The sequence below is a fragment of the Rhynchophorus ferrugineus genome, unplaced genomic scaffold (assembly GCF_030347505.1).
Source record: "Rhynchophorus ferrugineus isolate W39M unplaced genomic scaffold, kcgeb_rfMv2 rfM14, whole genome shotgun sequence".
In the NCBI taxonomy this organism is placed as follows: domain Eukaryota; kingdom Metazoa; phylum Arthropoda; class Insecta; order Coleoptera; family Curculionidae; genus Rhynchophorus; species Rhynchophorus ferrugineus.
This window is the reverse complement of record NW_027472593.1, coordinates 1064022-1089143: the sequence shown is the minus strand read 5'-3', so window position 1 is coordinate 1089143 and position 25122 is coordinate 1064022. Positions and strand designations below refer to the sequence as shown.

The window sequence follows — 25122 nt, the reverse complement described above, 5'->3', positions numbered from 1 at the left end:
GAATCCTGATTGAAGTTCGCCTGTAAAAATCAGGTTATTAGTTTTTTAAATTTAAGGGTAAATGTATAATTTTAAAAAAATGAAATTTGTTAGATAATGTTTTTTTTGATTTTATTATGAATTCCAGTAAGCCTTTAGGAAAATATTGATATATACCTGATGTTATAAATATTAAAATGGTTGAATTCTAATGCGTTTCCAGGTTTTCCATTCACTATTACACTTAGGCTGTCTCTAATAAAACCGCTTTCTGTACATTTACAATACATTTTATGTTATTTATTTTGTTCTTTATCAACACATTAAATAGTCGTGATGTATACCTATAACATGCAACTCTTTGTGGTTGACAGATGTGCAACTTAGCAATTTATCAGTTCTTGATGGATTATCTTAGCTGTCACATGGCATATTGTAAAGGTTACCTGCCTTGGCATCCATTCTGCTTGCATTACAATACTTGGTCGAGGCTACTCCGCCTATTATGCTCGATTTTTTAAAAATACGTTTCAAAGTCTCCTTTTACAAACTATGGGTTTATCTGGACTGATACTACAGTTTGGCGTGGGCATCAAACCACGGTCCTCAGCATTAAGCATACCGACTGGCGAATGACCAACTTTAGAAATCATCCGGTCTTACCCAGCCTAGTTACTGGCGCGACTGGGATCATTATCCTTGTTGTTTTCTTGATTTTACACTCTTGCCTAGGACAATCACGATTTTTAAACAATCAAAAACATAAATTTACGACCATGCCCCAGCAGGATTCGAACCCGCGGCTATCGCATCATTAGATATTAATCCATGGGAGTCTTAATTAGCCTGTACTGAACGTCTACCACAAATGACCTTTCCCTTCTAAGTTTCTTTTTTTTTTTCATTTATGTATTTTAATGTTTTTGTTTATTAGGTCCTTACATGTATTCTGATCATTTTTCCTCTTAAAAAAGACATTTGTTGAGAAAAAATAGTAGATTATGGATTAAGAAATGCGTGTTTCGTCATCTTTCTGGCGATACGTGTCTAAAGAACGATGTTGGTTTCAATTAAATCATCGATCAATTTTTGCACTTCCTCAAAATTTTGAAAAATTATGCTGTTATGGAAGTATGCCTATATATTATGTGTATTTATATATTGTATAACGGGATTTTATTGTGTATGGTATTAAAAAAATTCAAAAATGTTAAAGAAAACAGCCATAACCATATCTTTACTAATGATGTTTTTTTTTTGTTTAGGAATACTACAAGAAGTTTGTTTCCAAATACCGGATCGTCCACAGGTTGTAAAATATATTATTGTAATAATGAATTAATTCAATTTAGTAATGAGTTAATACTTATTAATTATTATTAAAATATCATATAAATTATAATTATTAAAAGTTTTTAATTTGGCCTACTTGGCTCTCTCAGATTCAGAAACTCCCATAATATCTACCTCTTTATTTTTATGAACCCTCTCTATAAAACTCTTTAGATTATTAGTTTGTAGCTCCGGAAATAATATTTCATTTCATAATTGTATGGAAATTTATTTTGTTTTTAATATAATAAATTTTACCTGCTTGGAGGTAATAATATAATTTAATTAATTCTTTATTTAATAGGTACAAACAATGAAATTGTATAAAATTTAAAATTATTAATTATACTTTCAGTTAATTTGTTTGTTAATTAGTATATTTATAAATCTGAGATGTCACAAAAAACACATAAATATCGATATAGAAAACAATTACACATATATGGGATGCATCGAGACTTTAATTAATTCAAGTACCCCATTTCATTAAATTCAGCTGTAAATCAGCTACCAGAAAAAATCTTAATAATTTTAATAGAGTATCAAATTCCGTACTTATTGATTGTTGTTAAGAAAAACCTTCAAAATGATATTTATCCCTCAGTTATTAAAAGAAATGGAAAATGTTGATATATCATCACAAGTTTGAAGTGTATAAATATGAAAGCAGTCGATTTTAAATTATTTCATTGAAAAAATGATTAAATGGCATAATATGTGCATACAACAAGCCGTTCACAGTTTGTTCTAATATGTACAATCTATAGATATATTAAACAATTCACTAACTTAAATTTAACCTATAAGCTGATATAACTATTTCTTCGGTATTCGCTTCGGCCCAAGGCTATCCGGGGATCTGTTCTTTTTTTGTGACACGGGTAGGTGTGTTTTACCCTCAGTGTCACTATGTATCGCCGTTCAGCCAGTCGCCTCTTCTTTCAATTAAATAAGGTAATATTTTCAGGTAAATTGATAGTTTTTGTTTGTTGTCACTACTTTATGCCATATACTAAAATTGTAATGACACAGAGATCAGCATATACAGAAAACACGATTTCGGTGAAGATTTCCGATCAACTTACATCCCTACCCAAATAACGATGGATTAAAACGCGAACATTAACATGTCCGTTATAGGCCCTTCGGGTTCCTTAATTTTCAGCACCCCAAAACACATAATAATTTTTACTGCTGAGAGGTTTGCCATTTGGAGATAGCTTCGATAGCTATTGAAAGAAGGGCCTGGTGAATAGTTGATCTGCACGGATTTCTATACTACGCTGAACGCAATTCAAGTATATTGATGTGATCATCCATTAATAATTGATGCTCACAATTAATGATCCTGCCAAGTTATACCTAACCCACTTACGCTAAGTCGTTATAAATGCATATATTCCCATTTTCTGAAGGGATACCCCCTCTTCAGTGTTCTCGCTATGGCTCTCCAACCTGAGTATACCACAGTTTGATCACATCGAAAACCGAACTTAACTTCCCTTCACTGTTTATCACTTGTTTACTTCGGAAAACATATCTAAGCTCTTTAGATTGCTTGAAATCCTTAATTTACATGATATCATATATGAACATGATATCATGAAAGATATAAAACCATGAACATAGAAAAATATGAATATTTTTTCGGCATCCCTATGACAGAGTCGTTGTTCCCTTAGTGGATCCAATTCAGTACTTGTTCTTAAAATAATATATTTTAGTTTTAAATTTCAAATAAAATAAAAGTATATTTTTATCCATAAATGAATCAAATGCGTCATAAGCTATAAAAATTGAAATGATTAATGAATAATCGTTTAAATAATAAAGCCGGTATGGTTTAATCAGTAAGCAGCAATGATATTGCCAGAATTGAAAGAAACATTAGCCTTCTTCATTCCTTCAGAAACCTTCATTTGTAAATTTCGGATCGCTGACCTTTGAATACTCGCATCCTTTACATCACTATCAGTGACCTGAAGCACGTTTCATCTCGAATTAGGCACAAGTGAGAGGATTTTCTCAATCATGCACAAATTTTCTCCAGAAGATTGCCAATGTTTTCAAATAAATGTATATCAACGAATTTTTGCTCTCAGTATATTTATTAAATTAGATTAATTTTTATATCCGACGATTAATTTATATTATAAAAAGTATAATATATTTTTCAGAATATATCTCTAGATTAAAGAGAGGTTTGGTTAGTTTATTCAGTTATTTATAATGTCACAATTGCAAACTTAGGCAACACTCGCAAATTTCTTCAAATATTTTTAAATTAAAAAGGTCCTATATAAAACAAGACAATTTAAAATATAAACTCTTATACCTAAAAACTCATATACTTAATACGCCTGTTATAATTTATTTATTTATATTAAAATTAATAGAGCATACAAATTACATATAGAACTAATACTAATTTAAAAACAACAATCTTATAACAATTTGACAGTTGCCATGGTATTATAAAACATCTTTTCCATAGATTAGTTGATTAATATTACTCGTAGTTGAAATGTGATGAATGTTTAAAGAAAACCAAAAAAATATATACTGAACGTTAACGGGTGTTTTTTAAATAATATGTTATTATCTTAATATATTTTTCCGAACAAGTTATAATGAACAAAAAATATTTCTATGTAAATTATTGAAATCGGATTTAAAATCAAGTAGCTTGTGGGGAGTTGTGCAAATGTTTAATTGTGACAGTGACAGAAGGTAGTATATAAGTAGAGATTATAAGAGTAGTGTACTTCTTAAATATATAACAAGAGTGTTAATTGAAATAATATAAGTAAAAAGTGAAATGTCGAATAAAAATCATTCGAATTACAAAGTTTATATAATTAAATTGTCATAAATTAACTCAGCGAACCGACAAAATATAGATAACGAATTAAGCCGACATGTTATCCTAGATGCAGTGAGTAAGACCGAAACGTTACCAGAATTGCAAGAAGCATCATGTTTTCCAGTTGTAAAATTTGGATGGCACGCAATAGACCTGCAGCATTTGCCTTACATCATTGTCGGTGATTTAAAATAGAACAGAAGTCTACCAATGTTTTCAAGTAAACTATGATACTCTGAATAAATGGGAAGCGTGTTTATTTAATGAGATTAATTTAGTCATTGTAACATAGCGATGGTCAATTTGGAAAACTTTTATTCATAGAAAGCAGAGATACGAAGATGTTGTAGGAGGACTTTCTGCACATGTATGATTTCCTCAAATCCTGCGCTAGAATTATGTTCGCTTTAAATAATAACATGCACAATGACATAAACGAGGATTCCTGCGGATACTTACAAATTGACGCAAACAAATTTGTACCCTTTGTGGTAAGAAATGGCGAAAAATATTCACCGATGTTCTGTTTCGAAAGAACCTGCTGGCAACTGAAAGACAAGTTGGTGACGGCCACCAAATGGGAGTTAACTTATTTGCGGTTTTTGTTTAGACTTCAGGGTCTAGAGAAAGAAGTTATTCAACTAAATTCTTGTGATTTAGTGAATATTGTGGATGTTAGCCAATATTTTGATCATCAAGAAAGCTTCGTTCCCAAATGGCCCGTTGCAAATCGCACTTGGATGAGTATAGGCAGTCAAATGAATGGAAATGTTAAGTAGAAGATGAATTTTTAGCCAGTAACATTCCAAATATTGTTATAAGTTTTATAGGCTGTTAAATTAGTATTAAGTTCACTAATATTTTTCTTATAAGAAATTAAACATGTTTTTGTTCTATTATGTGAAATTTGTTTCTTCATCTATAAACGTACTATATTAATTACTGCTTGATATTTTTGAACAAATTATAGTGATCCATAAAACTGCTCGTATGAATGTCCATATAGCCTTATGTTTCTCTGAGATTATGTTTAGATTTGAAGTTTCATTCAATTATTCGTTTTTTTTTTCAGTTACAGAGTTGAAATATCAACTATGATGTTTTATTTATCATTAAGTGAGGTAGTTACAGTTAGAGGTGCTTTTGAACAAGTTGTTAATTTTTGCAAGTTATAAAACATCAAGTAGATGACTGATTTGATAACAGCTGTTGATAAGTCATATCTAAAATTAACTACAGATTCGTCATCGCCATTGTCATCTACTCGTTTGAACGAGGAATATAGCTAATTAGAAATATATAAAACTTGAAAACAAAATCAAAATAATCGGTATTCCAAAAACATTGATGATATAAAAACAATGGCTTATTTTTGTTAATTTGTACGTTTATTTTTTCCTTTATATACTGGTATTTTGTTTATAGTAATATAACATCACATAGAAGGTAAATAGGGATAAAAAAGACAAATATCATACACAATAAGGGTTATTATTAATAAAAAACGTTATAATTAAAAATTGTTAATATATTTTTTGAACGAAGGATATAGCTAATTACATATATATAAAACTTAAGACGAAATCAAAATAATAGGTTTTTCAAAAGCATTGATATAAAAACAATGGCTTATTTTTGTTCATTTGTACGATTATTTTTTCTTTTATATTCTGGTATTTTGTTTATAGTAATATAACATGGCATAGAAGGTAAATAGTGATAAAAAAGAGAAATATCATATACAATAAGGATTATTATTAATAAAAAAACGTTATAATTAAAAATGGTTAATATATTTGGGCTAAGTTATATTTATCAAAACTATTAAAACAAACGCTAAAACTAACATATGTTTATAACGAAATTTTAAAATTAAAAAAACACTATATAATATAACACACCAACATATACATAATATTAAATAGTAAATAATCATTAACTTATAGAATTTTCTTATTCCTTCTAGAATAGTGTCCAATGGGTCCTTCAAAATATAAACTCGAGCTCCTAAAATATTCGTAATAAAATTTGTAAACATAATATGGAAATAAATAAAATCACCTTTATAACAACAATACTAATTTAACATAACAATACATTTATAATTACTTAACAGTTGTTATGATGTAATAAAACACCGATCCCAATGATAACTTGATATATTTACTAATATTTATATTGTCACCGTGATAGCAAAATAATATAAATTACGTTGTTACTGTCACTATAATAATTATGGTTATTTTTATATATAAGCATATAAATTAATTCATTTTAATTGGTAAGGTATCTTTTTGAATAATACACCTCTGCTTTATTAATATTTTTATCAGAAGTTATAATAATATCATAATTATAAAAAAATATTTTTTTATATTTTGTTAGGGGGTGATGTAAAATCAATGTGCTGGTGATGAATTTTTGTTATTGTTTAGTTACCAACGTGACGGAAGGCGTCTCTAGATAACAATAAGAGATTAAATTCAAATAAAAAGTGAAAATGTCGATAAATAACGATCCAGATAACAAAATTGATATAATTAAATCGTCGCCAAATAGCCAAAGATATATTAGAATAATCAGAAATAATTCGAATGACGAACACAGTAAAATTATTGAATCAAACCGGCATGGTGTACCGGCAGCTTCAGTAAGTAATACCGATAGATTAGCAGAACTACATTAGCACTATCGAATCTCAACACATTCCTTACATCATAGTGAGTAATTTAAAATATGTCTCCGTTCGAATTATAAATGAGAGAATTTTCTCCACGATGAATAAATTTTCACCAGAAGTTTATCAGTGCCTTCGAGTAAATTGTTATCCCCTTAGCAAATACGAAGCTTCTTTATTTAATAAGATCAATTTTAAACATTGTGACGGTTCATTTGGGAAGCTATTGTTCGTAGAAGGCAGAGAAAAATATTGATGGAAGACATCCTGCAGACCTATAATTTTCTGAAATCTGCACCAGGATCATATTCGTTTTTATTAATAATATATATAATGACATAATGTAGATAATTTTGTACCTTTCGTGGTGAGAAACGGCGAAAGGTATGCCACGGTATTCTATTTCGAAGGCGACTGTTTGCAGTTGAAAAACAAGTTCATAAAGGCAACCAAATGGGAAATGACATATTTTCACTTTTTATTCAAACTTCAAGACCTGAAGAAAGAATTCCTCTGACTCAATCGGGACCGAGCGATGGGAATGCTGAGATGTACACTTTTGGATACAAAGGACGACGCCTTGACCGGAAATCATATAGTTTCTTAGAGTCTCTCGAAGAGTATCGTGCTGACGTAGTTGATATACGATTCTTATTGTAATTACCGTTGCAACCCCTAGTATATTATCAAGATAGTGACCATTATAATGTTTGTTGAATATTTGTATTTTATTTACCAAGAAATAAAAGTATTTCTTACAGGACATTGACACCATATCAGAGAGTGGTTGCATTATAGGCAAGTTAACTCGGAGATTATTTATAGCAAACCCAAGAATAATGTCTATTACATACTTTCCCTGTACTATTATATATAGCTTGCCATTCAAATAGTAACAATGTACCGGAATTTCATAGATTGACTTGCCTTAACAATTATAATGTTATCACTTACCCCTAATTTGTCGATTTTTGACAAACAAATTTTGACATCATAGTTGACGGCACAGCTTGTGCTCTAGAAGCATCAGATGAGGAAGTTTACGACGCCATACAGCATTTTTACGCTAATTCAGTTATTTCTAGCTTCTGTTCTGATTAGACGACAGGCAAAGTTCCTACACAGTCTGATTTTACCATTTTTGACGGAGATAGTCCATCGGCTATTTTATCACTGTCACCACTTATGTTAATAGAGTAATTCTTATTTAACTGACTATTTCAACCTCAGCACAAATGTTATAGTCTTTGAAATGTACGTTATATTCTAAACACACACACTTGACAGGATAAATAGAAGGCCTTTATTCGACCACATTACTAGTTTATTGGTCCGACAGGTAAGACAAGGCAACATGTTTCAATCAACGAACTAACGGAGACTGTTCTGGAAGCTACCGGATAGAAGCACAATTATGCTCTCCAAACTATTATGTTAAATACGAGTAGGGCAGGAAGTTTCGTAGGTGGGTGTTTTGGTAATATTTTGCGAATATACTCATAGAGTAATAGAAATTTAACTTCTTAGGAAATTTTGGCGAAATGTTTCGCCAAGTCCAACATGTAGATCTCGCTACCTTTAACACATTTCTTGTTTTATTCGCCACGCTAAGAGCCGCGACGGAATCTGAAACGTTCATTTCGTTTTATGGTTTGTTCATTTTGCACCCCATTTTCAATGTGCCCTACGTAGAGAACAGTGTGGTCAGCTTTTTATAACGTTTATAGATTAAATTATTATTTTATTTTATTACTAGGTGAAAGTCCGTAGCTGAAATGCATTCCCGTTCTAGAAAGTGTTGTGTGCCCGGATGCACAGTGAGGAAATCATCGTTTTCCGTTAAAAAAGCGATCCTTAAGAAATGAGTAGAAAATTTTAAAAATCTTAAACTGGTTGGTTAAACATGAAGCAGATTTATTTCCGTCACTACGTGTGACATTTTTGTGATATATTTAAATCTTCCTTTAATTACTTATGAACAATTTAGTAATGGTGAAAATAATACCACGAGCCCAGCACATGTACAAATGGAAGTGGATCAAAATCAAAATTATATAGAAGGTATATTGAAGGAGTCAGTCACATTTCTGTTCATAATTATTACCATTAATTTCAAAACTGTCTTACTATATTTGTAGTGCCTATTTCCATCATTCCAGGCCCACAAACAAGGTGTTTGAAGCAAGTATCATGGACACTTGAACAAACTCCAGAAGGTAATAGTAAAGTTTGTATTCATTCAGCCAGTATCCCCCTTTTTGCTCATTCTTACTGTTAATTACTTGACTATAACTTCAGTCCAGATGTTCCTATAAGAGCAAACAAAGTTTTACGTTGTATCGTAGTGTATATCTCAGGTTATTTAGTGAAACTTTTTAAAAAAGAAATGAAGTGTGATTTTTGTTTACATACAATTATGAATAAATCAGTATACCCACAAATTGAGACTGATTTTATAGAGACAAGAGAATATCTCGTGTCCCAAACTCTAACAAAATTGTTTTAATATACAAGTATTCAGTAGGACTTTGAGCTATATCTTAAATTATTCAGCAATTTTGCCATGTCGATAATATAACAAAATTTTTATCAAATATTTAAAAAAAAGTAAATTAAAACTCCTTCAATTGTACATTCCATAATGATCTTTATGATTAATGATTAAGGGTATGCTTTTGGCCATAATCAAATTATTTTATCAGTACCATTTTAATACGATATTGATCTTACAATATTTATATTACAAATAAATCAAAAGAGTTTTGAAGGTCTAGTTATGCAGGTATTGGATATTTCGTATATTTTTGAAATGAATAGCTATTTTGAACTTAAATATCGTTTTGTTATAACATCAGCATCATTGATGCATATTAGAGTATTTACAAGAAAAATAAATACCAATATGCCTTAAAATTGATTACTTTTATTTAAATTTGGGAATTTTGATTATTGTTATTCAGAGAAGGTTTTAGGAGAGACCTGAAGGATCTGCAACGGATTTTCAAGTTTAATATTAAGATATATTAAATGCAACTTACATCTTTATGATAATGTGATTGTCAATCATAATGTATTTAAAAATCCATAATTTTAGTATTATTCCTCTGTATATAATACATAATAGAATAAAAGCGAGTTCTATTGTTAATATTTTCTCAATATTTTGACCAAAAACACCGACGAAGACTTGTATCATTCAAGATTGTCATGAATGGTTCCAAATATCTATGGTACATAGAATTCGATCTAGTAGTGCGATATTTTAGACCGTTTCATTTAGGGTCAGTTATGTTTTTTTTTAAATTTGAAGGAAGGTGTATAGGAACTAGACGGGATTGCCACTTCTTTTTAATTGTAAAATTTGTCCATATTTTGACGACATGTTGTTGTAAAACATCCTAGAGCTGTTAGAACTTCAAAACACATCATTTCCAAGGACGCGATGCTCATAATCACTAAGATTTTCTTATTCAGTTTATTCTAGTGTCTTTTGTACCACCCTGGTTGAGTTTTATGATAATTTATTCATAGAGTGTTCCAGTTTTCAAGATATATTATTGGAGCAGATTTTAGAATATACAGAAAAAGTGAAAGTGCCATCGGAAAAAAAGGTCAGTACAGTAGAAAATAAATGCAAAATGCCATAAAACGTTAAGAGCCGAAACTGAATATCTGGACCACAAATGCAGCGTAGGATAATTTGAAACATAAAAATAACAGTATTATTTCAACAATACGTAAAAAAATATTGAGAAGAACACTGCACAAAAATTAGATAAAACAAAGTAATATTACCGACTTTGACTTGCTTAACGATGAGGTCCAAATATATGATATTCAAAGCAAGGGTACTTAACAATGGATAAATAAAACTCGACGCCGAATGTCTTACAATATTCACAATAATAATAGATTGTTTAGAGTTGCTGAAACTGTAATAGCACTCTTATGACGACAAAAGAAACAGAGGCCTCAAAGCTATGGCAAGAGCGCTTCCATCAACAGTCGTGAAAGTCATCAACAAAAGTGAAAAATTAATACAGAACTAAACCAAAATGGGCTTAAATGCTTAAACGCGACAAATAGTTTTAAAAAAGAAAAAACCAAAATTAACAAAGGAGAATTTTTAGAAAATGATACGGACACAAAAAACATTTTTGGTATTTTAGAACAGGTATAAAAGAATTTTAGGGGTTGAAATAAATATAAAACCTCTAAAAAATCAGACTTAATACCGCAATGTAAATGATGCCAATTGCATGGACACATACAGTAATTCTGCAGAAGAGAACCCAGATGTGTAAAATATTCAGGTAAACATATCACCACAGAGTGTGACCCAAAGAAGCTAAGCCGAAATGTGCAAACTGCAATGAAGCGCATCCGGCAAGTTATAGAGGATGTGTAGTTGCTAAAACAATACAAGGGAGGAGAAATAGAATAGCTCAAGTTAAAATTCAAGAAATAGTAAGTGAAAAGAAACAACTGAGAAAATATAATAACGTTCATGGTGAAATGACTTATGCCCAAAGTATCAGTGAAAATAAGCAAAGAAGGAAGGAAGATGAAGCAACCACCAACGAATAGCTACTTAAACTAATAGGCAAGCTGGACAAACAAGAAAAAATTATCGAATATTTTTACGCTTGAAAAATATTAGTCCTGTGGCATCAAAAACCAGAAATGGCAAAAAATATATCCGAATAGCAATTTGGAATGCTAATGGAATCCAAAAACATCACGCTACCCTAAAAGTATTCCTAGATATGCAAAAAATAGATATTTGCCTAATATCAGAAACCCATTTAACAAAAGAGTCCTTTAAAAAATTTAGAGGATATACATTTTATCATACCATACATCCAGCTAACACCGCAAGAGAAGGAAGTGTAATAATAATAAAAAAGAACATTTGCCTCCATCAAGAACCCCGGCTCAGTACAGCAGAAAATCAGGTAACAGCACTAACTACAAGGGTACAATAGCCGCAATTTATTGTCCTCCAAGATACAATCAAAAAAAGAAAAATTATTTGAATGCCCTAAGCAACCTGGGAGAAAAATTTATAATTGGAGTTGATTTCAATGCAAAAAATATTAGATGTGGATCCAGAATGACAATAACTAAAGACAATGAACGGCATAAAGCAGCTGCTGAACTACGACGTAGTTACATGTCAACTGGAAAACCAACTTATTAGCCGACTGATCAAGAGAAAACCCCAGACTTGTTAGATTTCTTCATAGTAAGAAACATAACATCCAACTATAAAAAGATCGAAGAAAATTTTGAGCTAAGTTCAGATCATACGCCAGTGATTCTGACGTTGAGCGAAAATATAATAAGACAAGAAAAAAACCTAACGTTTACAATCAAGAGAACAGACTGGGAACGATTTGCTGAAGAATTGAACAAACGAATTTAACTAAATGTACCCCTCAAGACAACTGAACAATTAAATTTTGAAGCAGAGAAATTCGTAGTTGATATTCAACAAGCTGCTTTGAATAATTCTCCAGAAATTAATAGTACAACTAAAGGAATTAATTATCCTAAAGAAGTGAAGGAAATGGTAGCTGAAAAACGTAAATTACAAAAAAAATGGCAACAAAACAGAACACCTGAAAATAAAAATAGTTTAAACAATATAACTCAAAGAGTGAAAAGGGAAATACTGGAAATTAAAAACAAAACCATAAATGACTATCTGAGAAATTTGGCACATGATAAAGAAACTGAATACTCAATCTGGAAAGCCCTAAAATATTTAAAGCGTTCATGTCTACACAGTTCGTCTATAAGAGACCTATGTAGAAATTAGGCACGTGACAATCACCAAAAAGCAGAAGCATTTGCTGAATATCTAGAAAACACTTTCAAACCAAACGAAACTAATATTGAACATATTTTGCCGGATATAGAAGCTGAAAATTCGACGATTGAACTAGTGACGCCGAAAGAGTTAAACAAAGTTATTGAAACTGGCATTAACCCCAGGAAATCACCAGGCTACGATTTAATAACAGGAGAACTACTGCAAAAACTACCAAGAAAGGGAATTATAAAACTCACCAACTGGATCAATACAGCATTTAGATTAAAACATGTCCCAGACATTTGAAGATTGAGGAAATTATAATGATCCCAAAACGTGGGAGGTCCCCAAACGAAATAAGAGCCTATAGACCTATATCACTGCTGCCAGTAATATCTAAGGTTTTTGAGAAACTTCTGTTGAAAAGGATAAAACCGATCATATAAAGAAAAAAATCCTAATACCAACACACCAGTTTGGGTTTTTAACAAGCACTCAACAATTGAGCAGGTCCACAGAATAACAGATGTCATTGAAAAAGCCTACGAAAGTAAAAAAGTATGCTCAGCTATATTTTTAGATGTAACACAAGCCTTCTATAAGGTTTGACATGAAGGCCTTGTGCATAAACTACAGAAAATACTACCAAAACAACACACCTAACTATTAAAATTATACATTACAACCAGAATGTTCAGAGTCAAACTAGAAGAAGCTTACTCTACAATAAAAGAAGCTAAAGCAGGTGTACCACAAGGAAGTGTACTGGGATCAATGCTTTATCTGCTCTACACTTGTGTTATACCTCAAATGGAAAATATTACGAAGGCTACATTTGCTGATTGATACTGCGATTATAGCTGTCGTAGATAATACTGAAGAAGCCTCACGAAAATTACAACAGGCAAGTGACAGTTTAAATAATTGGACACAAGCATGGAAAATAAGAATTAATGAAAGTAAATCTGTACATGTGCAGTTCATAATATAAACAGACCGTACAAGCACCAATAAGTTTAAATAACACTATCATTCCATATAGCAACAACGCTAAACATCTTTGAATGAATCTCGATGCAAAACTTCGCTGGAAGGAATATATAAAGAAGAAAAGAAACGAACTGGGGTTGCAAAATAGGAAAATCTACTGGCTAATTGGAAGAAAGTCACAATTAACAGTATATAATAAATTGCTATTATATAAGCAAATGCTAAAACCTATATGAACATACGGAGTTCAATTATGGGGATGTTCTGCAAAGAGTAACATAAATCAAATAAGTTTTTCAGAACAAAGTCCTGAGAGGTATTGTGGGTGCACCCAAATACCATAGGACCTGTTACCTACATCAAGACCTTCAGACACCCACAGTCAGTCAAGAAATCAAGAGAATTGCAAGGGAGCATGAGGAAAGATTCCATTCTCATACGAATATTGAAATATTGCAACTATTGGATATCACCGGAATACGCCACAGACTCAAAAAAATCAAATCACCTGATCTTGTGTAGCGTTATGTAGTGAGGTGCATATATTAAAAAATTCAGCAGTGACACGTATTACAATATATACACAATATAGTAATTAAATAATTAAAAAAATGTTAAACATACAGCCTGTGGTTCACGATTAATAATACCCGGAAAACCCATCGAACTATTCGCAGCAATATATATACTACATGTAATTATTGTATTATATTATATATAATTATGCAATTATCAGACCTACTGGACTTTTACATTTCGGAGGGCATCTCTTCAAATCAAATACAAATCGAGAGATTTTGCGAAGTATCATTTGATCACACTCCAGTGCTGTTAGCACTAGGTGCGACAAATCTGAAAAAACAAACAAACCCAATTCTACTAACACATTTACTAGCAGAGACCCGTTTAGTCTTATAATGCAAGAACGTATAACCTATTCCAACCGAGAGTTATAGGATCTACAATAGATACAAATCCTGTTCATAAGGCCGATGTTGCTGTAAATCAGATTTTTCCAATGGAAGTTGCCATAGAAATTTATATTAACATCAATCCTAAAAAGGCTGGTTAATAAAAGAGCTTCCACGAAAAGTAACAATCATGTTGACATTGCTTATAAAACCTGATAAACCAGTATACCAAGTTAGATCTTACCAGCGTATTTCGCTGTTACCTACGATATCAATATTATATGAGAAACTGCTGTCAAAACGCATTAAGTAATTTATAGAAATACCAGATTTCCAATTTGCAGTTTGAAATCACCACTCAAAAATGGACCAAGCGCATAGAGTGACAGCGGTGATTAAAAAGGCATTCGAAGAAAAGAAATACTGCCCTGCAATATTACTGGACGTCTCACAAGCTTTTGACCGGGTATGGCATTTGGGATTAATATACAAAATGACCAGATTGCTTCCGCCCAATTACTAGCGACTCCTCGAATAATAACATTTTGAAAAAATTTAGAGTTTTAGATGAACGAGCAATCTCTACACTCAATGCTATTTCAGCTGAAGGTCCACGTATCCCTACAACAGTTTTAGCAGTTTTCATATTAAAAATTGTCTAACTAAGGCTATAGATAACGTACAAGTAGCAGTAAAAAAATCTACAAATGGACTAGAGAAAAAATATGGCTTAATCGCTCCAAATCCGTCCATGTTAATTTTGAATTGAAGCAAAATGACAAAAACATAATTATATCACTAGACAGATGCTCAAAAATATGGCGTAATCGCTCCAAATCCGTCCATGTTAATTTTGGATTGAAGCAAAATGACAAAAGCATAATTATATCACTTGACAGATGCCTGATTCAAGCAGAATCAGCTAAATACGTCGAAATACGAATAAATATTTTTTTTAGATTTATATTTAGGTTAAACTAAAAACCTCATGTTAGACAAAAAGCAGAGCAGGTTAGACTCAAAGTCAAGCAATTGTATTGGTTAATTGGAATATACTCTCTACCTGACCTAAAATCAAAGAGATTGGTTTATCAGTCAATCATAAAGCCAATTTGGAACCATGGTGCGCACATACGGGGTTGACAAATGCCATATATTTATAATACGCCAAACATCAAACAGTTTTGCGAATAATAATCAATGACCTCGAAATCAAATGGTTACAAGAAGTGATCCAAGATTTCGCCTTGAAATACGGTTACATAATCACAGTAACGTGGAAGCTATACAGCTATTGGACAACACGCAGGAAATCAGAAGATCGAAGCGAACCAAACCACAGGGACTTGTTTAGTGTGTATAAGTGTATCAGTGTATAGGTGTTATATTACCCATAATTCATAATTTAAGGCAAGTCAATAATAATAACTGTGTGGTTGCTTCTGTTAATATAAACTATAACTAAAATTAATATAACAATAAATTAAACACTAATCATTATTGTATGTCACTCGAACGTATTCTTTCGGTGGCGGCTATTCCACAAACAAGGAACCATTCAGAGCGTATTCTTGAAACGTAGATACGGCTCCGTCAGACAGATGGATCATGTGTCGTTCCCTACATATATAGAAAAAATTACAAATATTCCACAATAACGACAACTTGGCGTTACCACCGGCAAGCCTTTTGTCAGATCTGATATATTGATTGTTTTGATTAAATCGTTCTGACGAAGAAACGTCTGCAAGTCTTAGACAATAGGTCAATTGTAAGTTTATCAAATTCTATTATTAAATAAAAGTGAAAAATACATCAAATTAGTAAAATGATATGAAATATTATTTAATAAATCCAACTCAATCTGGCCATACTTTATATTTCGATAATGCAGTTAGTGTAATTAACATGTTTTTCGCTTGAAACTTAAATATTCTAAATGTAGAACGTACCATACAATTAGACATAATTCCTAAAATTGTTATTAAACTTTTAAAATTAAAATTGGCCCCAACGCTTCTTTTAGTGAAGAAAATATTGCTTAAAATGACGAAATTGCAGTAGAGCTAGATCAAATTTTTATCCCCAAAGCTTTATGGTAAACGAATATCCCCAGACGGCATTACAACATTTCATATAAGTAATCTGTCGGTATTAAAATAATTTGTGGATTCGGGAGCTTCTTTATTTTGAATTATTCTTTTTTTATAGTAAAAATGAAATAGAAAAATTTAATATACTTGGAATAAATGTAACCTCTATTACATACTCTCACAGCAAAAATCTCTTAATATGTTTTCAAAAAATCTCCTTTCGATGGTATTTAGGATTTATATTTTCTAGTTAATGTTTTTCAGGTTTTGAATTCTCATGGCTTATAAGCGGGGAAAGCTATCAACTATTTTTAATCAAAGACAATCCTCGTCCAAATATTCATCCAATTCAAAAGATACAAAGAAGCAAATTAGGTGAAACAAATTTTTAACAAAATATTTAAATTTTGATTTACAACATAAAATTAAATATGTACATATATATGTTTTGGCATTGTTTTGGATAAGGATGAACCTTTGACTTTCAGTTGTAAAATAAAATATCACATAAAAACAAATTTTGAAAATCCCAAAATTACTAAATCTATGGGTGCTGTTATAACCTAAAACAAGAAATTAAAATTCAAATTTAAAATTTATTTGATTAGAGAATATTAGAATATCGCCATGAAATTCTCCAATTGGGGTAGCGCCGAAAATACTTGACCAACTAAGAAAATGAAATCCATGGTAGATTTCGTATATCAAGAAATTAAAGTGAATTTTAAAAAAATATATAGGTCTTTTTGATATTCTAAATTTGTTTAAAATTTCGATGAAATTGTGAAACCTCTTAATTCCATATTTTCCAATTTTAAAAAAACTATAGGTCTTTTTGATATTCTAAATTTGTTTAAAATTTCTTGAAACCTCTTAATTCCATATTAAAAAAATAAGAACATATTTTGAAAAATGTAAAAAAATTATAACATCTGATAGTATTTTAATGTATCCTAACTTTGATAAACAATTCGTATTAACAACAGATGCTTAAAATGTTGTAACTTGTTTAATTCTTTCCGACTTGAGGGATAATGGTAAAACGGAACGACCGGGAAGCTTCTCGAATATTAACAAACACGGAAATAAAATACTAAACAATTGAAATAGGATCATTGTCAATTGTTTGGAAAACTAATCCTTTTAGACCTTATATTTTTGGAGTAATATTTCAATTAGCCACAGATCAGAAATAATCAAAATCTCGAAATACAAAGAAAAATATTAATAAACTATATTTAAAATTATTTTAGTTATAGTCACACAGTAGTCGTATATTGTAGGCAAATTTAGATTATTTGCCTTAATACATTTTAGTTCCATTTATTCATTTATGGTTTTTTGCTGCTGGTGGCACTAAACTTATTTTTGTTTCTGTGAAATATGATAAATAATCCAAATGAAATCGAAGCGCCCTAAAGGTTTAAATGTTAGAAATCGGAAAAATGAATAAAACGAAACTCAAACTTTTAATACAAATCCTAGTACTATGCAAAACTATATTTATATTGCTTAAAACTATATTATATTGCGATATTTTAGTATTTGAAAAATCTAATTAACAGAAAAAATTATTTAGTATGTTTGTGAATTAGGTTAACGTATTGCAGACTTAAGATAAACTGCAATATTTCAATATGCAGCTAGCCGCAAATCTGTAAATCCTCCACTAAACTATATGTAAATAATAATTCTCATTCTCATTCTCATTCTCATGATCTGTCGTCAATTTGCCCTCGAATGACAGATTTTAAGTGGTGTTTCTATCCTTTAGTAGATGTTTCTGCACCACAGTCATCATTATAATGAAATGCTATGTCTTGTCATCACACAACAGAGTAGGAATAGGGATTTTATGGAGATTTCTTTTGTTGTGTAGTAGAACAATTAGTATTATTTGGTTTAAAATTTTTTAACCAACAACTAATTTCAGCATGGGCCTTTTTGCAATGATTGAGTACAAACGGATGACTTCTTTCTTGATTTAAATTAACTATTCGTATATTCCCAGAATTTTTTATTTCTATTGCCGCTTCACCGTAAAAAGATATAGTCCGTATTCAATGTTATTTAATACAGTGCCTCAAATTAGGTCGTTGTGGTAAATGAATCAAGTGAAATTTTCCATAATCACTAAGAAATGGGCTATAAGAAAATATAGATCGGTATTGTTAACCAATTACATAGAGGGCACCTGATTCGCTCATCGAGGCAGACGTGGTATCGGGACCGAGCGATGGGAATGCTGAGATGTACACTTTTTGGATACAAAGGCTGACGTACTTGATATACGATTGATATTGTAATCACCGTTACAACGCCTAGTATATTATCAAGATAGTGACCATTATAATATTTGTAGAATATTTGTATTTTATTTACCAAGAAATAAAAGTATTTCATACAGGACATTGACGCCAATTCAGATAGTTGTTGCATTATAGGCAAGTTAACTCGGAAATTATCTGGTAGTAAACCCAAGAATAAGGTCTGTTACATATTTTTCCTGTACTATTATATATAGCTTAACATTCAAATAGTAACTATTTACTGTATAGCATGTACCGGACTTTGACAGATTGACTTGCTTTAACAATTATAATGTTATCACTTACCCCTAATTTTTAGTTTAGATTAATTGCATATCCAAACCATCCTAGCTTGTGCACTAGAAGCACCAGATGAGGAATTTTACCACGCCATACAGCATTTTTACGCTAATTCAGTAATTTCTAGCTTCTGTTCTGATAAGACGACAAGCAAAGTTTCTACACAGTCTGATTTTACCATTTTTGTTGGGGATAATCCATCGGCTATTTTATCACTGTCACCACTTATTTTAATACAGAAATTCTTATTTAACTCACTGTTATAACCTCAGCACAGATGTTATAGTCTTTAAAATGTTCATTATATTCTAACCTTATTTGTTTAAATAAGAGGCCTTTATTGGTCCGACAGGTAAGACAAGCCAATGCGTTTCGATCAACGAACTAACGGAGACTGTTCTGGAACCATTCGGTTGTGCGGCACGGGAACATATCGACAACGTGCAGTCGACCTAATATTATTTTGATCTCGAATGGAAGTTGTTGAATAATATTTCCAACTTCTAGTATCACATTCCCGCCGTGTTAATTTGTTTAATTTTATGTATTTCTTTCACTTCCAAGGTCAACTATTAAAAAAAGTATATGGATATAAGGGATGAATAAAATATAGATATATTTTAACAGCTACTGCTACTGGAAAATACTTCGATATTTCACAAAAAATATGTAGATATTTTTAATAAAAAATGAAAATATTGGTATGTAGGCCGATGTTCTGTAAATACTGTAAAAAGTATATTAAAATATGGAAATATTTATAAACCTTTAAAATTAAGTAGCGAGGTAAACCTAATTTTTAAAATTAAATATCCTTTTTCAATGTATATTAAAAATAATGTAAAGGATTTTATTATGTTTATAGAATGAATATCTTTAAATATTGAAGGAAATATCGAAAAATATAAATATCGGTTTATCAATCGAAAACATCGATTTTCATTCGCCATCTCTAGTTTACTCTGTGATCTATAACAAATTGCTAAAAAATGTGAAAAAAAAATTGCTCCTATGAAATATTTTAAAGTTTAAGTGCGTTTATTTATGTGTGAATCGCTTATGATATCACTCAAATTTATTCCAAACTTTCTTAAACATGCTGCAACTGTTATTGTTGTAAGTGTTGTTCGATTATGTTTTACATTTTGGAAATGTTTTTTTTTCAGATCGTGTTAGAAATAAAGTCAGTATTTTAAATTAAGATTTAACATACACACGGGGCACGGCCCAAAAAATATCGATATTATTTAAATATTGTAAAATGTACATTAAAGTATCGAATTTATTAATAAATCTTTTATATTAAGTAGTGAAGTGAACCAAATCTTTTAAAATTAAGTACCAAATTTAATTGTTTATTAAAAATGGTTAGAAGGTTTTATAATATTTATGGAATACTTTTAAAAAATATCGGTTGACGTAACTATCGATATATCGGAGGTTACAATCGATTTGGTTTCGTCATATCTAATTTATTCTTTGATCTTCAGTATATGTAACCAATAAGAAAACATAAAATATTTTGACAAAAGAATTTGATAAACAATATTTGCTACCTTGAAATATTTTAAGTGCATTTATTCACTTATAAACGTTTATGATTTAACTTAAAAACATATAATACAGAAATTTAAACAATGGAGATATTAAGAGACTAATATATGACCAAAGAATTTAAAACTAATACTTACCGATATTTTACAGTCCCAATGAAAAAGTTATTTGTCTATACAATAACTCACATCACATAAGAGTATCAAGGATGGAATTACATTTGAAGAATTACATTACCTACATACATTTGAAGAAGTGCAAAGCTGCTAACAGCGGGAATATTGTACTAGTCCCTTGTGATTACAATACATGTCACCGTATATTATTTATTAAAGAAAACCAATACAGTACTTTTTTATATATTAGTTACACCATAGTACCTGCCCCGATAAAAATTGTATAGAATTGCAGCTAATAAAAGAAGGCAGTGGAGTTGAAAAGGTGGTAACACCTCTAGAACCTATTAAACTTGTACCAGTTGATGATAGTTGGGATAATGTAATTTATGATTTTAATAAAAGAATATAATGCAGAGCAATATTGTCTCGAACATAAAGTATTGAGAAGTTTAGACACACGGTCTGCTTTAAAGAGACGGAATTTTCAGAATTCTGAAAGACAGAGAACAGGACAACTTACAGACACTGCCGTATCCAATAAATCCAAATTGAATAGTTGTCAGGATCGTGAAAATGTAATATGAAGTTTTGAGTTCTTCTTCAAAAATTGGTTTCTTTTAGACAAACGTACCACAAGCACCAGTGGTTTCATCACAAACAAAGACAAAACACCTGACGCAATAAGTGATATAATAATGAAAAATTGGAAAAGTCCAAAAGCTATTTTATCCAAACCAAATAAATTATGTTCTATATTAAAATTTTATTATAAGTGTGCGATATGAAGTGTTTATGCGATTTATTGAAAATTCATTGTTTTATGTTATAAAAATGTGCTTAATTTGTGTTTATTAACTATATGTCATTGACTTATGCAGTTGACAAATTTTTTAAGAGATAAATAGTTTATTCTTTGTAAAACTTATTCTTATTCTATTTTTTTATTGTTAACATATTCATTGATTTTTTTTATTTTATTACTTCGTTTATCTCATCATTTGGTGTCTTGATATGCCAATAAGTAGAAGCCTTGTTGAGTACCAAGTTCTGCTTGCTTATGATTAAAAACTAGATGACTAAAAATAATCAAAATAATAAGAAATCTATATACAAAACTACATTCCTCCATAGAAAATGCCGCCATATAACCCAATTTAATTTCAAATGAACATTGGATCAATTAGAAGACAGCATTAGATAAATGTGTGTTATATTTTTAAGGGGGATAAATTCTCCAGAAATTCATTTTATATTGGTGTTATGCGCCAAAAGTGATAAGCTATAAAATACATAGTAAGATATTAAACACTAAATGTATTCAAATTATTTTTTGTCTTTCCGCTCAAAGTAGTTTTATCAAAGAGGTTGGACAGTAGGAGGTAACAAGTGTTCGATTGTTTTACACAATGAAAATATTTATTCTATTCTCAGATCGTATTAGACATAAAGTCATTAATTTAAGATGCGATTCAGAACACAAATCCACAGAGCAACTGGAAAGAACATCGTATTTGTAGTACAAATATATAGTTATATTTAAGAAAGTAAAGAGGGCTTGCAAAAGGGGCATACCTATGTGGGATACTCAAAAACCGGGGGCCATTACGAGCGACGTTACTATGAACGTTTACGGCCAGGCTGCCAGCACAGGAGTAGCCAACCAATCTGTGGTCACCACAACAGACGTGGATAGGTCTACATTACGGACGAGAGTAGCAGACACGACATGCATATAAATGTCGGCAGCCAGCCCTCCATTCCATGGGATACCTGCAGTCTGACGAACAGGAAGCTTTTCCGCCAGCAGTATAGAATAATTCAAAAATTAGGAATAGAGTTGACATCGTTTGATCAAAATATATAGATAATGTTTATGTTAAGTTCATAGTACCACCGAACTCCTGCCCGAGCAAGACGTATATTATAAGGATCATAAGAAAAAAAAAAGAAAACAGAAAAAGAATCATTGAATATACCAGGATATTAAGAGAATTTAAAATGGTGTCTGGCAGTCGGACCTCACCGAAGGAATAAACTGCAGGTCACCCCCAAAAAGTAAAAAAATTTATTTCACAGAAGTTATAAAATACACAGTATGGAAAGTATAAAATGGAACTATAAAGAAAAAATCATCAACAAGGTAAGACATTTTAAAAGATCAAGTAGCTAAAAGTATGTCTCCGTTATAGAAAAACCAGAATAAAAACCACCATATTCCAAGAGCAGGCCGGAGTGAAGTCTTGCAAGGTCAGGGTGGCCGAATGTTAGACACAAATAATTGATTAGAGACGCCTATATGGTAAATGCGCTTTTATGCACGATTGCATAAATAAATGTTTTGCTGCCCTGAAATACAAATATGTAAAACGCTACGGGGCAAGCTCGAGTTAAAGCCTCACGGGCACGATGAAGATTCCAGCTTGATTAATTCTGTGATGTGGCCATAACCGACTTATTCATAAAGTATAAATACAGAGCGGCCCAGTTGAACTCAGTATTTTAATTGCCCAATTACCTTCATCAAATCTGTTCTAAAAATATTATAATGGATGCACATCGCCTGTAGAGTAATTTTTTAACTTTGTGTCATTTTTTATGGTCAAGCATTAAAACAAGTCATTTTTCCAAAAAATTTATTAATTAATTATAAAATCTATGACAAGAAATATAATAGTTTATTGATGAATTAACGTTTGAAATTTAAATTCTAAAAACGTTGATAACATGAACTCGTAATAAAAATAAATATTTAGCTATTGAACTTTACGATTCATATGAATGCTACAAAAAGACAACTTAATAAACCTAACAAGTTCACGGTAAGATGGAATGTATTACCTTACTTCAGTTATCTGGTATCTTTATGGACTCATTCTTCTACCCACGCCCACCACACCTCTATCGGGTGGACCTTAAAAATGGACAAAACTGTCCTCTCAAGTTCACCGAACAGCGAGTGATTCTTATAGCTGTATTTTACGCCTTATTCCAGACCAGGCTCTAGCATACATGTATACCCAAATATATATTAAATTGCTCATCCTTTTTCCAAAGTACTGTCAACCCCTACTGTCCAATTCCCCAATTCTCCTATAATTGGCTTTCTCCAGCAAGTTTGGACTCCCTCAAGTTGTTATATTTGGGAATTAAAAAGCAGATGCAGTCTGCCGTCTACTCTCTGATGAGAACGTGGATCACGCCCTTTTTATTTGTACTATAGAAAAAAATGGATTGTCATTAACGACGCGTTTACATTTTGTCCAAGTATTGACTGAGATCTGGAAAACTTTCTTTATTTTATGTGTATCCTGAAAAACAACAAAATAAAATATTAGATATGTTAAAAAAGAATTTCGTATATTAGTACAGTACTAGCTTTTATAATAAATAAATAATCTGATAAATAATTATGTTTCCAGAAAAATTATAATATTAAAACGTAAAATTCAATAATAAAACGATCGAATATTAGATTCATGACTTAAGGTATGGTATTTGGTCTATATTTTAGACATATTAAACTTGAAGAAATATCTCCAAAAATTAAATTATAAATGCGAAACATTTTAAGGCATATTTTTTCAACAAGCATGTTTACACATCCAATTAAATCTATAGAAGAAATCAGGTATTTTTTTGTTTGGTATTTTCATTAAAAGTTGAAACATTTGTTAATATAATAATTTGTTAACGATTGTTAATGTTTTATTAGTCCCCCTATTCCAAATGGCCAAAAAGTAAGAATTCTTTAAACCGAAAGTAATATACCATTAATCTAACATATCTTGCGAATGTTACAATACATATGTTAGACATATAATAATTGGGTGGATGCGCCTATATACTGAATCGGCTTCTATATTGTTGAATAATTAAATATTAAGAGTAGTTGTTTTGTATATAAAATCGTAAAACAGCTACGGCGCATGCTCGTGATAAAGCCACCCAGATAGGTTGAAGATCCCTCCCTCTTGATTCATTTATCTGTTGTGGCTTTAACCAAGTTGTTTGAAAAGTATAAATATAGATGGACTAAATTGTATCCAGTACTTTAATTGTCCAAACCCTTACACCAAGTCGATTCTGGAGAATTATCTGAGAATGGATAGAAATCCTAAATCAACCGGGATATAATTATTTCAACAATTCAAAATTGCTACTTATACACCGCTGTATCATC

General features: G+C 30.9%; 1 pseudogene across 1 annotated transcript in view; it reads right to left on the bottom strand.

Moving 5' to 3' along the window:
* Window positions 1–23790: 23790 nt before the first annotated feature.
* The window catches only part of LOC143205649 (eukaryotic translation elongation factor 2-like), a 497146-nt pseudogene continuing 495814 nt past the window's right edge, over window positions 23791–25122 (bottom strand). Inside the window, exon 7 of the transcript XR_013007835.1 lies at window positions 23791–24250. The product of XR_013007835.1 is annotated as a eukaryotic translation elongation factor 2-like (transcript). The remainder of the gene's footprint in view (window positions 24251–25122) is intronic.